Consider the following 15,956-nt stretch of genomic DNA (forward strand, 5'->3'; position numbering starts at 1 on the left):
CCACTGCGTATACGAGTGGATCATACGCGTAACCGTTTAAATTGCCGTGTTCTTAACCTTTTATCGTATCGCTCGTGCGTGTTAATTAATAATCTGCGAATACGACGAATGATCCGGTTTGGTATACGCGTTCCATTGATTTTGTCTCGAATTACTCTTCCTGGAATGTTGGTGATCCTTTCTCTACCCTCGGGATCGTTGTAGGAAGTGGTGATTTTAATTGGCGGTCTGATAATTAACATTCTCAAAACACGATTTCGAAGGTTATTTCGAGTACGGCACGAAGTTCTTATCTTGTCGATTTAGTTTCTTTATTGGCAATCATAATTCCTATTTCTTTAATACCCTTAAATTTAGCCGAAACCAGATACACATTTGGCGCAGGCCAATGAACCTATCCCGCGCATTGCGTGGCTTCGTAATTTTTCTCCAGCTCTTCTTTTTTCCTCTACCCGCGCCAGCTCCGTTACAGGGCCGTACCCGTCTCATAGGATATTATCGATTTAACGACGGTGAATCTGCTCGACTTCCTTATTACAGATGGTTTCGAGACTCTCGAGCGTGCCTCGTTCCCGTATTCCGAGGAAACTATGATTGCGTACGCCTATTTTTTATAGTCGCGCCAACGATACCGTCGACCACTTAATGACAGCGTGAATCGCGTCGTATCGCATACGAAATGGATTTCCTTCGTTTTTGAACGATCCCGCGAAGTACACTTATCACCGTGCTACATCCAATTTAAATCAACCAAGGGCTATAGAACAGTGGAGACCACCAAAGTAACAAGGCTGTTTTATCATATCGTTAGGTTTAACGATTCCTTTAAACCTTCAAACATGATTACTTCCATAGATATTTTTTTAACAAAACAAAACAATTATGGAACAAGAGTTTTTATAGAGGTCTTTAAGATCTTTATCGGGGATGCTAGAAATTCATCAGACATGAGGATGTTGGAGATCCAAATGAAAATGGTTCGAATTTCGTACAATAAATTTCGAATAACATCCTAGAGACTTGGTAATTATTTTTATGAAGGCGATTAGATAAAGACTTGATACTTTCCAAGGAAGATTGTGTCCAGAAGACAAACGTCCACGCAGTAAAGTTTTATCGCGCGCTTTCGACTTGTTTTACCGTGAAGAATCGATTCCAGTTAGTTCGCTCACGCGAGTAGTATAACTTTTATTATACGCTTGAAAAATCTTCAACAGTCTCTCTTTCTTTTCCTTTTCTTTTTCTTTTCTTATCTATACCTACGCATTATGAAGCGGTGCTGATAGAAACAACGCCAAGGCCCTCTCTCGTTTAGTTTTAACGATTACTGACCGCCTAACTAGTTTTTCCAATATCCTGTATTATTAGGAATTTACATATTTATGCGCTTGTAAAGCGGCCGCTTCTAGCATGTGATTTCATTCGGAGTCCTTTAATATAAACTTCAATGGCGGTTTCGCGTGATACATCTACAGGTTCTCGAGCGGAAAGTAACGGGCAAAGGGGACGGCTGCCTTGTTTACTATTATCATAAATACGATCTAGTAACATCTTCCTGTCTTCTACGTCCGTGCGTTGCGAATCAATTTCCTCGGCGAAATCTTTAAAACGCGGCTGTAATGAAAGATCACCCTCGGTTCCCTCAATCGATAAGTTCCGAAACCTTGCAACGTTAAGCGGTACACTGGCCTATATTTAAGAATGCTTCGTAAAATCGAACGACGTACTATTATCGTTAGAATCTTTTTGCGCGATTGCACGATTACCACTAATCGTTTTGGGACTAATGAAACAATACGTTTCAAAGTAATGTTGAGAAAGATTGGTAAATCGTTATATTTTTTGCGACACCACTGAAACCTATCTGAACATATAATTGCGTTTTTCAAACGGAAAGAAAAGTAACGATATTACAAATACTGTTTCTAAAATTTACCTTGGGATTTACCATCATTTAACAGTGAAAACAATTCCTCATAATATTAGAATAAAATAATTCCTCATAAAATTAGAATATTCCTCAGAATGGATTATCACTTGTGTACATATATAATGAAATTAAGAAATTGCTAAAAAATAAAGTTGATCGATCTGGCTTCTCAGAGATTCGATTAATAACATTTACATAAACTTATCGTGATAGTAGAATCACGCGAAAACAAACTGCAATGTTACAGACCGACAATGAGAAAACGTTGGCAATGCGATCCTGCAACTCTGACATTCTAATGATGGTCGTTTTCTGTTGGCGAAAAATTTCACGTAGCGCCGATTAGCTGCCGCAAATATATTGTGCGTAACGCCATTGCCTTATACGCGAACGTAATTAGCCGCTCTTACAGCGGGACTGTCGCTAATGAAGGGTACCCGCACGCATTCACCGAGGCTACCGTGTACCCAACGATGAGTAATCCCTGCTTGTGTCTCGTTGACTGATCGTTATGACTCGGCTAACGACAGACACTGTTTCCTTTTCTTTTTCTTCCTTAACGAACGAGAAATCGACTAAGAGGAGAAAGACGAATAGGCGAACGAACGAACGTTCAAAAGAGGCAACGTACGTCCCTGGGAAACGTTTAACCCCGCGACAACGATAGAACCGATCGTGTCCGCATACCAGTCGAATTGACGGGGCCAGAGAGACGATGATAGACGATCGATCGTAGAGCTTTAATCACCGTCAGCGAATCTGTTCGTGCGGGAAGGGATCGTTCGTTCTGCTTGGCCACGAAGAAAGGGAGAGCCGAACATACCACAGATGTATCTGCGCACGCAAAGAAGATCGACGATCGCCCCGGGTCTGTGTTTCACTTATCTGAACCACGGTTGCACCGTATCGGAATTACACGCGTGATCTTCTTATTTCCCGCTGATGAAATTTGAATTATGATAAGAGATTACGGCAAAAGCCGTCGCGTATATATAGCAGGAGATAGCGAACACGATAAAAATGTCTCTCCATCGTCGCGGTGCTAAAGCGCCCGTGTACACGTGCTTCGAATACCGTAACGTTACCTTGAGTGCCCAACAATCCCGTCTCTACCCGATTCTTACCTCAATCCTTTCGTGCTCTATCTTGTTCGGTTAATCGGACCGTCTACATAAATTGGATTATCGCGAATTCTTCGATTAGCTATCGCACGGTCTGCGCCTTAGACACGAATCGTCGACGCGCCGTTGTCGCGATTACACCAAAGTGGATTCTTTAAAATCTTCGTGCATATAGTACGCTTAAATTATTATGGATATAATATCGTGCCGACTAACGGATTGCCTCCAAGTTTTTGATTATTTATTATTATAACATTGAACAGTTTTGGATTTCAGATCTTTTTAATCGCGGAAGTACGGTTGAGCTCTTATGTATTTTAAATTAACATATAAAGCTATAGAAAATGCATACATCACAATGATTTTCATTATTTCAAATAGCGATAGTTCCATTTCCCCTTACTTTTCTTTCTTTCTTTAGTACAATTTATTTTATGAAAGAAATGTATCAAAGTAATATAACTTCTGTATCACGGAGTTACCAGTAATACGTAAATTACTTTACTTCGTAGGGAAGTAGAAATATATGCCATTTGCGGATATGATACACAAGATCATACCAACGATTTAACTAGTTTCGCGAAAGTGGAGCGCGATAAGAACGAAGAATGGTAGGAATTCTTATTTCTTTCCAACCTTCAATTATCGTAAACGATAATGGGCACACCCGTGGGAATTTCAGCGTGAACGAAGATCTACGATTTCGTGGAGGTCTACCCAGTTTGGATAGAGCTTCGAGGTATGTTCACAGAAATAGCAAATAACAACGCTACGGAAAACGACAGTAAACTGTAGATTTCCAGGCTGCATTCCGAGCTCTAGCATAACGAGTAATTGCATTTTCCTGGAAGTTCCATATTTTCCTGAGATGCTCTACAAACATTCTTATCAAATATCTTTTCCCTTATTTACAATAGGTTCGAGAAGATTATAGCGTTTTAGATAGTTGATTTATTGCATATTTAATTAGATGTTAGGAGAATCATTTGTTACTTATTTTTGAAAAATACTGTCTTCAGTTTCATTGAACGTACACTTATCGAATCAAGCAATTCAAAGTAGATAGGGACTTCATTAAACAGATAAATATCTGTATTCAAATGCTAAGATCAGTTGATAGTCAGCCAATTATATCTACCATCATTTCATCGTTATAGTAAAAGTTATCGATTAAGCGTCGATTGCAAAAGTTTATCAAAAGAAATGTAATATTGTTTAACGAAATACTAATTCTATAAACGTATTGTACAATATCTTTACATCTTTTCTTTACATCTTTTCCAAATATCGTTACGAACTTTTTAAACCTTTCAGAACAGATACATATAGAAAATCATAATGTTAAATTAACATTCATTGTAAAACATTATCGGATTGTTTATACGAAGTATCAAATGCAAATAACATTTTATTATATAATAATATTTGAACACGAGAAGATGCACTGACAAACAAGGTACAATTTCGAAAGAGTGTCAAGGAGATAAAACTTAAACGCCCATTAAAAGTCGGGAGGAAAAGAAAGCTCTGCACTACGAGGCTTCTAGAAATTTATTTGGAAGGGAGCAAAATTACTGTTTGCGGTTTATGCAGATGAGCAAACACGGCCAGATTTACTTCCGCGTGACATCGTGGAGACGACTATCATCACGCAAAATTACACGGAGATATTTATATGGCAAATAGCTGCTTCGTCAATGTTCTTTCTCGCGAAGCGAAAGCTGCGAGAGAGGAAAAAGCAAGATTGCACGCCCCCGTTGGCAAAAGAGCCAAGTGCGGAGTGTACTTCCCCCGTGTCTAAGGACGAGAGATTCTGTTCGTGCTTATCGAGTAAAATTGAGTGGGTCGACGGAGAGTTACGGAAGGAAAAAGGAGAATTAATAAATTATTCAGTTCTCGGGCACGTTCGAACGTACTTGTCTCTTCTGGAATATTTGCCACTGACGCGCAATCGCGATGATCAAATGGAAGAGATAATAATTTCATCGTCGTTTCCCGCTAAAAGTGTATAACAATGAAATGTTTCGCGTAAGATATTCTGGAATGATTTGAATAATTAATTGCAACAATTGATTTAAATGACGATAATTCAGGTGTGATTTAATTTTAATTTCGTCAAATCAGCTGACAAACTTTTAAAGATGGAAGAAGAAAAATGGTAATGATATATGACGATAAAATCATTTTTTAATATTTTTACAGTTACAGTATTTTGTTTTAGTTATTTAAAATTATCTATTCATGCATTTCTTTAATTACTTATTTCTCTTTCGAATATTCAAAGTCATTACATTTTTTTAGAAGCTTAACAAAGAAATCGATAATTTTGTCGAAATTATATAACAATAAAATAATAAAGATTGAATTTATTTCGATCATAATTTATTTCACAAAACCGCAGATTATTGTTCAGCTATTCCAATGACCTGAATCAAAGTACATAATGCTATAGCACCAGCGCATATCATCTATCAACACTCTCAATTGCCTCACAAATTTCTAACTCTATCTAACTACAGAAACTAACTATTTCTATGTGAAATCTGTGAGTCAGATACGCACGTACTATCTCCATGGATATTAAAGCCAACAATTTTCCATTAGGTCGGACATATGTATGAATGTTGTACGGTCAAATAGATTCTACAGCATACACTATAATATATTAACACCGCTAATAGAGCTTTTCACAGTACGGATGCATTATTATTCAGTCATTAACTGTGCGCCAATTTGACGTATAGCTACGCAACGCGTGTCACGTATTATTCGTTCAACCAGGATACATCTAGAATTGCGCTCGACTCCCGCGGATTTTTGTGGGATCGCGATGTGATTGATGCCGGTTATTAAAACGAGCCTCAGTTATAACTAATAGTATTATAAAAGATCTACGGTTAATCCGTTATTTACGTCCATGTCATTTTCTGTTCGCGCCGATTTTCGTCGAGCTGCGTTTTTCTTTTTTTTTTTCATTCGTTTCGTAATTTGCATCGCCGTGTGTGATATGCATATGGACGAGATTTGATACCATGCATTAATAAGTTGGAAATCACTGTTATTAACTAGCCATAATAATTTTTAATAAATATTCAGAAATCCGTGTACACCAAACGTTGCATCCAGTTATTTGTGTTATACGTATACACACATACCTGTATGTATATATGTAGTCGTGTTTCTAATAGCCTACAAATATCTACAAGTAGTTTAATAAAAGAGGGAACGCGTCACCAATATTAACATGCAAATGAGCTAAATTAGTGTTTTCGAATTTATAGTAGTACTTATATACATATTATAAAATCCACTATTATATATCTGTATTAGTATATAAGCATTAATGTCAATACGTCATAGAAGATACAATTTGCAATTTAATCGTCAAAATGGCAGTAGTGATTAATGCGCGTATGGAATATTGTTTCTATTTGGGAGCTAAAAGTTGTTTCCGAATACAGCACAAATCGTAGAATAATTTATGACTTAATTGCATCGTTTAAAATTCTTATACAGCAATCATTTTTGCATATGAACCAGTTACCAATTTCATGTTTCACGAAGTACTCGGTATATAAGTAATAAAACATGTGTTTTTAAATTTATTTAATGAATCATATATTTAATAAATAACTTTTAAAAAATTTGTAATTGTTCTTTGCATTTTAATTTATGTAATTATTGAAGTTGATCAACATGAGTTTTGTACTACCATGTGTAAAATCTAAAATACTATAACAGAGTTTATAAACTTCATCGACGTTGCGAAACTAACGTCAAAGGAATCTGTTCTGTAAAATACTGATTGGCACTACATCGTTATTCCGGAATTCCTAGTGCGACTACTTCTTTTATCATAAATATAAAATATCTTCATTTATTTATCTCAATCCATAAATATAAGAAAAGCACCGAACCCCAACCGAGTAAATTAACCAATGTTATTAAATAATTTCGAATCTCACATATAATGTTTCGCATAAACCTTTGTAATAATTCATCATCACATCTTCATTTACTTAAAGAAAGAAGGAAAGAGAAACAACGAATTATCTACCCCACACATACGTAACATTTGTCATCTGGTAGCCCAAAACTTTTAATTAAAAGAATCGGCGGGTGCAACAAACAATATACAAGTAATCCAAAGTCGTTGAGTTAAGAAACCCTTCCTTTAACGGTACACGGATCTTAAAGCAATAAGGTTCTACCAGAACCGCAACTGTTACTCTCGTCTCAGCAACACGAGTCAGGGAAAAGTTTCCAAAGAGACAAACGTGGCAGACATAGGCGGCAGGGGGTCGATTCTCTCCGAAGACTCCGAGCAACCACTGCTTAACTAAAGGATGGGAGTAGTGACTGAGTGGTAAATCGAGCGTAGGGAACGTAGGTTCTGCACGATCGAGAAAGTGTCCCTAGTTGTAGGATAGGGTATTGATAGTGGTGGTGGTGGTTGTCGTCGTCTTTCTCAACGAGATTTACGTTCGACGATCCGGCAGGCTTCCAGCAGGTTATCGATTGTACGCAAGGTGAGTTAATTGTCGCCCTCGTCTTCCTGTCGTTCATTTCTTCGTACACTGTGTGGTTTTATTCCACGCTATATCCTTTAATTATGTTCTTGCTGTGATTTCGCGAAACGGGACGGTGGAATAACCGTTTGAAACGTCGTGGGTGAACAGGAAGGAATTTTAAGACGAAGAAACGAGTGCAATCGCATAAAAGGACTTGGGCTATATTGTTTCTACTACAGAGGCTTTATCCCGTGATCAACGCTTTCCTGGAGCAAGCTATTGGCTAGCGTGGTAAACCCACGCGGTGTTGTGCAAGCACGAAGCTGATGAACGCGGAAAGCAACGGTAATGACAATCAGAGAACGGTAGTCCCATTATACGCGGTTAACTCGCTAGACACGCAAGTGTCTCACGACCTTGTGCGAACACCTTCCTCTGCTCGTTTTTCATACCACTTTTCTTATCGTTTCTGTATTTGTGCCGTATCGAACATAAGTCGTGTTCCTAGGTTATAGAAGATCGTACATTATGGTTTTTAGTCGTTCTGATGAACCGTTGGCACTTTAACCTGCACCAGTCTTTCGTAAATCATTGCGCACATATGTTGTGGCTCTTTAACCTGTTAACCGAGTCATCCTCTTAACAAGAAATTTCTGCAATCGTAGAACTGAAAGATACAAAGAAAAGTCAGTTTCGGTAAATGTGGTATGATTTATTTACAACAAAAATGAAATAACATATTTAGAAGAATAAATTCTTAAATAAAGAAATTTTATATTAATATCCAATAAATTGAGCTTTCCAATGACGAGTTATTGTTAAGAAGTTTAGTCACTCGTTTAACGACGAGGAGATATAAATATTTTACATATGCATAAAAAATCGACAATATTGGGGATGATCCTAAACACTTGAGCGATAGTATATAATATGCATACATTACGCGTATATTACGCGTAGATTATATTATATATATATGTGTAAGAAACAGCATGCTTCAACATACTAAAATAGTATTCACTAGTAGCGGAGCCTCGTTAAAAGATAACGTCACAATTTTTCCGGGCAGCACGTCACATCATTACGATAAAACTCCATCATTTGAATCAAAGATTCGATAATGCAGAAGGGTAGCGATCCATATATAGACCGGCAACGTGTTACACGTTCGTACAGTTACACAAACTAACGAACGTGTCTCTGTCCGTTCAGAAGCACTCAGTACTCACACAGGTGAGCGCCATAGACACATCGAATGGCAGCATCAAAGAAAACTTATCCAACGATGGCGAATACATGATCCACATATCGGATCGAAAGAGTTGCCTACCAGCGACTCGTCGAAAAAGAGACAAAGAGTACGGTAGAGAGAAGTGGACGAGGCTAAAAATAAAGAAGTTATGAGAAGGCAGTAGCAGTGGGTACGCGGTGTCTAACCTTTATGCAAATAAACCGTTCTCGCGGCCGATAGAGACTCGAGCTTACGGATCGTAATGCCGTTCCGTGGCCCGTGACAAGATCTTTTATCGCGATTAAACGCACGAGTCGCAACACGCCACCTCTCCTGTACCGTCGCGATAACAGCCACTGATTCTTCGAGAGACAGTAAAACCAGAAAAGCTACGACAGGCCATATAGCTTGAGTAGGACAACGAAAGAGGCCTATAGAGTAAGGTGGTTCTTCTTCTTCGTCTTCTTCTACTCGAGAGTAAAGGAGGCTAGGGTGAAACTACGATGTTGGACCACTATCAATCTCGCCATGACACTCTCGTGGTGGAGGACGCGTGAGGGATCGTGCTAGGGACAAGAGAGGCACACTGTAGGGTAAGGGGATGACTCGATGTAATACGACCAAAGTTTAATTACCACATTACTTTGGTACGCTTTATCCATCGTATCCCCGTCCGCTCATCCTTCTTCCACCAAATCCATCAGCAGTCAGGACGGCTGATTGCGAAATACACGGGGATCGTGTACAAGCAAATAGCCTCTTCTCGAAATTCTATACACTATTTTCCTTGAACTTCATCCTTCGGCTCAATCATCCCACCACCTTGACGCGTTCGTGATCGCGGGACTACGTGCAACGCCAAGGTAACCGCTTCTTTTCTCTGTCCCTATCGTTCGCCACTGTTCCATCTAATGGCCGCAGTCCAGCTTTATTTCGTTCCAGCCAATCCCCTCCTAAGTGTCTCTCTCTAACAGTATCCGTGAACGTGTAGCATCTATAGATGGTAGTGGGTAGCCACTTAGAGGCGCGGAGCGTAACCACGCATAAACCAGTTTCCTGGTTATCCGACTCCTCGCATTTTCCTGGTCGACGCACAGCGTGTCGAACCCGCACGGAACGTACCATTAACGGAGGCTCTGCTCGATTCCGCTGCGATCGCCGATCACCAGCAGCAACCTGGAAACCAGTGGTGTGCCGATGCCGCTGCTTAAAGGCCTTTGCTATCGTTTTAAAACGACCACTTCTAGACCACGTCCACGTCATGATACCGAGCATCGAATAATTACGTAACGAGCTATACCTTCGTCTTCTGACCGTGTTACACCCTATACGTACGATACCTGTGACGTTTAGGAGAAGAGGAAGACATTATCCTGTTCGATTGGTATGCAATCGATACGATAACGAATATTCCTAGAGAAACTAACTATTTTATACATTTAGAAAAAACCAAGCGGATTAGAATAATCTGTACCGTGCTTTTGTAGGATGATGATGTACTTGATGTAGAATGGTTATATATTTAGAATTCTGAATGACCATGATAATCGGTTTTCATCGAGTACTTGCCGTCGTTGGCAGAATTAACTTCCTATGTATTATACATAGACGGTATATGTGACTGATCAACAATGGACGTATCTACTTACGCTGCCGCTCCAGAGTATCCGGACGCTTTACGCGAATAGAATTGCTTGCTATTAAAAAGGAAAAAGTTAAATAGTTCCCTTCTAGTGCCAAAATTTTGCAGATATTCTAAAATTGACAGTTTTTGATATACGTAACTATTTTGATATACGTAACGAATGCTGCTAACTTTACTAAATGACCTTCGACCAAAGTTTTCTAGGTCATCCACTCGGTCACCTAAAATCTCAAATTTTCCTAAATATCATAAAACGCGCAATACCTTTTTTCGTATTCTAAAAGTCATACACAGTCGAAGGAGTTTTACAATCGTAATGTGTCATATTTTTCGAGGACAACGGCGGCGCGGCTAAATTGACCTTGCGACCCGTAAGTTCGTGAAAGGAGGACGGATTCACGAGAACAAGTGGTCGCAAGAACGTTGTTAAACGAGAATAAAAGTTTCAGAAGGGATCGGCAAAGAAGAGTCACGAGTTAACTTTGTTTCTCGGCATCTCGTAGACGGGATTGGATGATAACGTTTAGCAATTTAACGTCGACTTAGAGCAATAAAGAGGGCGAGAGAGAAAGAAAGAGAGAGAGAGTGCTCACGTCTCTTTCTCCCTTTCACACGGATAAAGTGGTACGAATTAAATCAGCATGGAAGACTTTCTTTACGACGCGAGTAACATCCATAAATTTCGAGAGATCAGAGAGCCGAAGAGCGTATATCGCGGACAAGATATTCGAGTACACTCTTATAACCTTCTGCATAACTTTGAGAATCCGCTTGACCGAGAACCAGTATCGAGAACGGCCTTACGCCGTTATGCGATAAGTCGCGTGCCCGTTAAACGTTCGCACCAGTGATTCGTACGTTTCGTTTGTTGCACGTTCGCTTGTTTGGAATCACGGTTACGCTGCATGGTCGACAGTAAATTAAATCGCGAGAACTAATGAATTAAAAGCGGCCGAGTTAAGTTACATAACATAATTCAACATAACGAACAATGATCCCCGACGAGCTTAAGCATTACTGCTAATTTGCTTTTCAACGTGGATTTTATGATGCCGCGTTGATAAGCGTGTAACGTGATAGACGCTGGGTATTCCAATGATTCTTACATTTCCATGCCATACTTCCGATCGAATTACGTAACAGACAGAGGAATCGTAAGTAATTTACTTACTTTCTAGTTGAAACATAAGCTAACACTGTAATTATTGTCGAGACAATTAATATTGGAATAGCTTTTGCTAAAAGAGGTATTAAGGAAGGAATTTTAGGAATTTAGTATATTGGTGAGATTTCGTGGAAGGATATTTTCATCTTCCGATACTCGTCGTAAAAATAAATCAATGACAATATATATACACTTAAATATTGTAACTTTTATAAGATAGAGACAAACATTGTAAAGTTACTGAGGAATTTTGTTTTCTTTTTATTATTTAATATCGTTTAATTGTTTGTTGTCATTTCTAACGTTAAAATAGTTGCACTAAAAGATTAAAAAAATTAAAAGATCTTCTTATATATGTGAGAATATATCAACGAAAGCCTTTAAGCACGATAATGCAAAATTACTAAATTTACGATATTAAAAAGATGTCTGCTTAATATAATTTTCAACTACACATTCATAACTGCTTTTCAAACAACTTTCTTCCTGAAGAACTCGAAATACACGTATAGAATCGCAGAAAGAAATCGACACCTAGTAGGTAGGAAAGATTTTTAATTGGCTCACTCTGAAGTCATTATGAGAATGTAACAGTACAATTTCCATCCGGAATTACTGTCGTCTATTCAATTCAGTTAGTTCAAGATATCACAGTACATATTGGTCGATACAGTCTGTTTTGTGGCCACTAAAATAATCCGATCGTATTAGCGACTGGCGCGAATATCAATTGGACTACTGCTTTGTACGCTCCTAACCTCTTTACATAGTCAAGTATTATTACGGTATCTTATTTACTCGGTTGATATTGGATCGCATAGGAGAAACTTCAAGTAACTAGCAGTAATGCGGAAACATATCGCATTACGAAGAAATCTAGTGGTAACTGAAATTCATAACTTCAGAAATAACATGTCGTATAAAGGGCAGGTGAAACTACAAAATCTAAATGCGTTTCTTATATTCCTCATTGGCCTAAAATTCTTAATAAAATACGAAAGGGACTATGATATTAGGTCATCCCATAAGTAGATGTTTTTCTGGGAGTTAAAACAATGTCATTAGTGCTAAAGTTTTATAAAATTGGAATAAGGAACTAATAGGGAATAACTAAGAAAAGGTAAAGAACTATGAAAAGTATATTATTTTATTTTCAATTTTTTATTCTCATCTAGTATTCGAAAACCAACGACTGCGTTACTTATGGAATGATCCAATAATATGTTAGATAAATTTCTTAAAGATAAGAAAACCCCATAATATTACCGGTTTGACAAACATTTTCAGACAGGAATCTTATACCATTCACTTTCTATAATATTTAAAATTTTAACATAACGTTAAATCAATGCAATCTAACGTCCTCGTTCGACTCGTTTTACAAGTTCAGCTTCTGGTTAGACTAGTTTATCTAAATATATGAATAAACAAACCACGATGAAGCTGTTCGAATTACGATTTAGTTACACATTAATTATATTAATAGTACCAAATACAGACCAATATGGAATTTACGATTCATAATTAGGGGTTATGTCTAACTATCCATTTTGTAGACTTAGTTATACGACTAATTACTCCAACGTTAACCAGAATTTAAAATGTTTACAAATGAAGTCTAAGATGATAAAGTACCTATTTTCAGTATTCCTTCAAACGCGTAACGTTCGCGCCTTTATTGGATATTTGTGATTGAAATGAAATATTTAGAAATCTGTAATTACTTATCAACTACATAGCCTCGTCGATAACCTTTACATTAAGTTGAGAAATCATCGTTAATCACGAATATGCGATAAACGACGATAAACCTACCTATTTCTATTATTATTTGTTTCCAAATGCAAATAAACGGAAATGTATACGAATTTTATTGAATATTAATGTCCAGCGATCACAATTTCATCGTTTTGATCGATTCTCAACTGCAGGGATGAAATTAAATTTACAAGGGTAAATATAACGATCGAAAGGCGTAAACCAAACATGTTACGTAAAAGAGAGCAATTAAATGGGATGGCGGGAACGTGCGGCGTGACTTTATTAGAAACGAGTCCGCAAGACACGCGTCAGCGGATGAAACGATACGGCCAGGGGGCCATTGGGTCGATCGGCACTCAAGGGCGAACGAATAGCGGCCGCTCGTAAATCGACGAAGACAACGAAGACGACAAAACGGTCGTTTCCTTGCGAAATTCCGCGGCGGAAGATTGTCGATTGCGATTGAACCCGATGAGACATCCAGGCACCGTTATTCCAGCATGGTGACGCGATGGTATAGGCACCTGGTACGAGTGCTACGCGTCTCTCTTTCCATCGTTTGCGCGTTCTTTCTCTCTCCACTCTTTCTCACCGGCTCGATGTTCGTTTCGCTTCTTCCACGTCGAACAGCCTCTAAGCACCGCGTGAATCGACCGAGTGTACGTACAGAGGGACACCGACGCGACGCCCGCTTAGGTCGCACTGTTCACACGTGCATCCGATTTTGCTCTCTTTGGGATCTCCTGCTTTTCCTGTTCCCCACCTTTCTTCTTCATCTTCCTACATTCTTCATCCGTTCTGGCCGCGGCGCCGCCGTGTGTACACTCGTCGTCATAATTATCATTAATTCGGTACGCAAATTCTGGGTTAGCTGTCGGCTAATCACATATTATGATCCACTTTTTGCTCCAATTGATCCGAATAAAGAATCCTTTCGCATATCTGTCCACAGTCTTATAATATCCATTATACACTTAATTGGACATTCCGCGATTTAATTATCTTTCCCGTTAGTACGTTCCCTGTTACATAGTTTGATATACCTACCTTGTTTTCAATATAGTTTTCATAGTAAAATCGTACGTATTTCGTGTTTCATGGAAATCTTAAATCACCCATCGTTTTATTAATCGAAATAAATAAAAGAAATTTTCCTCTCCTCGTAGCCATCATTAGTCAGACGTTGGTCTTGAAAAAAACCGTAATATTACGTCAATGGCCGTTAACGTGTTAATTCAGGATGCGAAGAATCGTTGTGTACAAAATACACCGTATAACAAAATTACATAATTACTTTACACGGTAATTCAGAGTACTCGGTGAAGCTATGCGTGCAACGTTTCATGTAAAACACCGGTAGACATTTCAATAAATTTTCCACATTCGCAATTGTCCACGTTTACGTAGCGTTCTCACGACTGGTACCCCTGGTTGTCCTCGTACTAATCCTACCGGATTCTGTTGCTCATTAATGTCATTTGCAATCACTGGCTCGCGAGAGTGTCGCCAAAGCAAAGTGCATTCGCGTGTACAAAATGAACTCTTACATTGCATTAGACGGCGAATTATTGTAACTTGTTTGGGGGGGGGGGTGTTTTCACAGTTTACAATATTGAAATTCGAAGGTGCAACGAAATAAATTTCATGGGTGTCCCGAGGTTACGGGTTACGTCAGAGCCGGGTCCCGAAAAACCGTTGCTTTCCGACTAAGAATAGAATTTCACCCGATCGCCTGGAAATACCTACGTGAACGAAATCGAGGTCTATCGGTACGTCGACCGGGGTCGAGGGGGGAGAAGAGAGTCAGAGTCGCGATCCCGATAAGAATACGAGGAAATAGCGGAATGGGGGAAGAATTCGGGTGGAGGCAATGGACACGCGAGAAAGGGAAGGAGAGAAAGAGGTTGGCTTGTTTTCAATGGTGTCGAAGCCTACGATCGAATTGTGCGTACCGTTCTGTCCTCCTTAGTCGGCAGCGGTCCCAGTGCCCCCTCCCCCTTCTCCTGTTCGGTCGAGGAAGAGTCGTGCGCCGCGGCTCAGCCAGGTGTACCCAGTGCCTAAGAGCCAGCCGGTCGACGTCGTTATACCCTGCAGCGCGGTGCTCGCGAGGTCCGTATTATCATTGCAAATCGTCGTTTAATTTCTTACGAGGTGGTAACGCGCGCGACTCGATCTCGATAAATTAATCTTAAACGTTGGACGAATTTCTGTGATTTCATTCGATTTTTTGGTGCATTCACCACCGCGCGTTCTCCTATTGTGACCCCCGGGAACAACCAATCATTCTCCTCCACCGCTTTCGTCGTCGTCGATGTTTCTTGCATCGATTTCATCCTCGTGAAAAACGTCCTTGTGGTATTCCAGAGGAAAGAAGCAAAATACAAGAAACGCCGTTTGGCCTTTTGCCGACTGCTTCGAATTCGATATCGAGACGCGGAAGCGTTATCGATAATCTCGACAGGTATGTGCAACCCACGAATTGCCGCGGATGGAAGCGTTTCGGTGTATCGAGCAAGTGCATCGGTGTAATTATTTCAACGTGTCGGGGCAAAATATCGTGCACGAATGGTTCGTTGTATTTGAACGTGGTCG

At 39.3% G+C, this 15,956-nt stretch overlaps 2 protein-coding genes across 4 annotated transcripts in view; one reads left to right on the plus strand and one right to left on the minus strand.

The window, feature by feature from the left end:
- Positions 1-15,956, minus strand: part of LOC117234844 (autophagy-related protein 16-1) — a 598,282-nt gene that overhangs the window by 211,382 nt on the left and 370,944 nt on the right. The gene's annotated exons all lie outside the window — the stretch shown is intronic.
- LOC117234834 overlaps positions 15,435-15,956 on the plus strand; it is a 94,975-nt gene continuing 94,453 nt past the window's right edge. Inside the window, exon 1 of the mRNA XM_033496411.1 lies at positions 15,435-15,825. The gene's annotated coding sequence lies outside the window, so the exon portion shown is untranslated. The remainder of the gene's footprint in view (positions 15,826-15,956) is intronic.

This window comes from Bombus vosnesenskii, unplaced genomic scaffold, assembly GCF_011952255.1.
Source record: "Bombus vosnesenskii isolate JDL3184/JDL3185 unplaced genomic scaffold, Bvos_JDL3184-5_v1.1 scf7180000013263, whole genome shotgun sequence".
Taxonomy (NCBI): Eukaryota; Metazoa; Arthropoda; class Insecta; order Hymenoptera; family Apidae; genus Bombus; species Bombus vosnesenskii.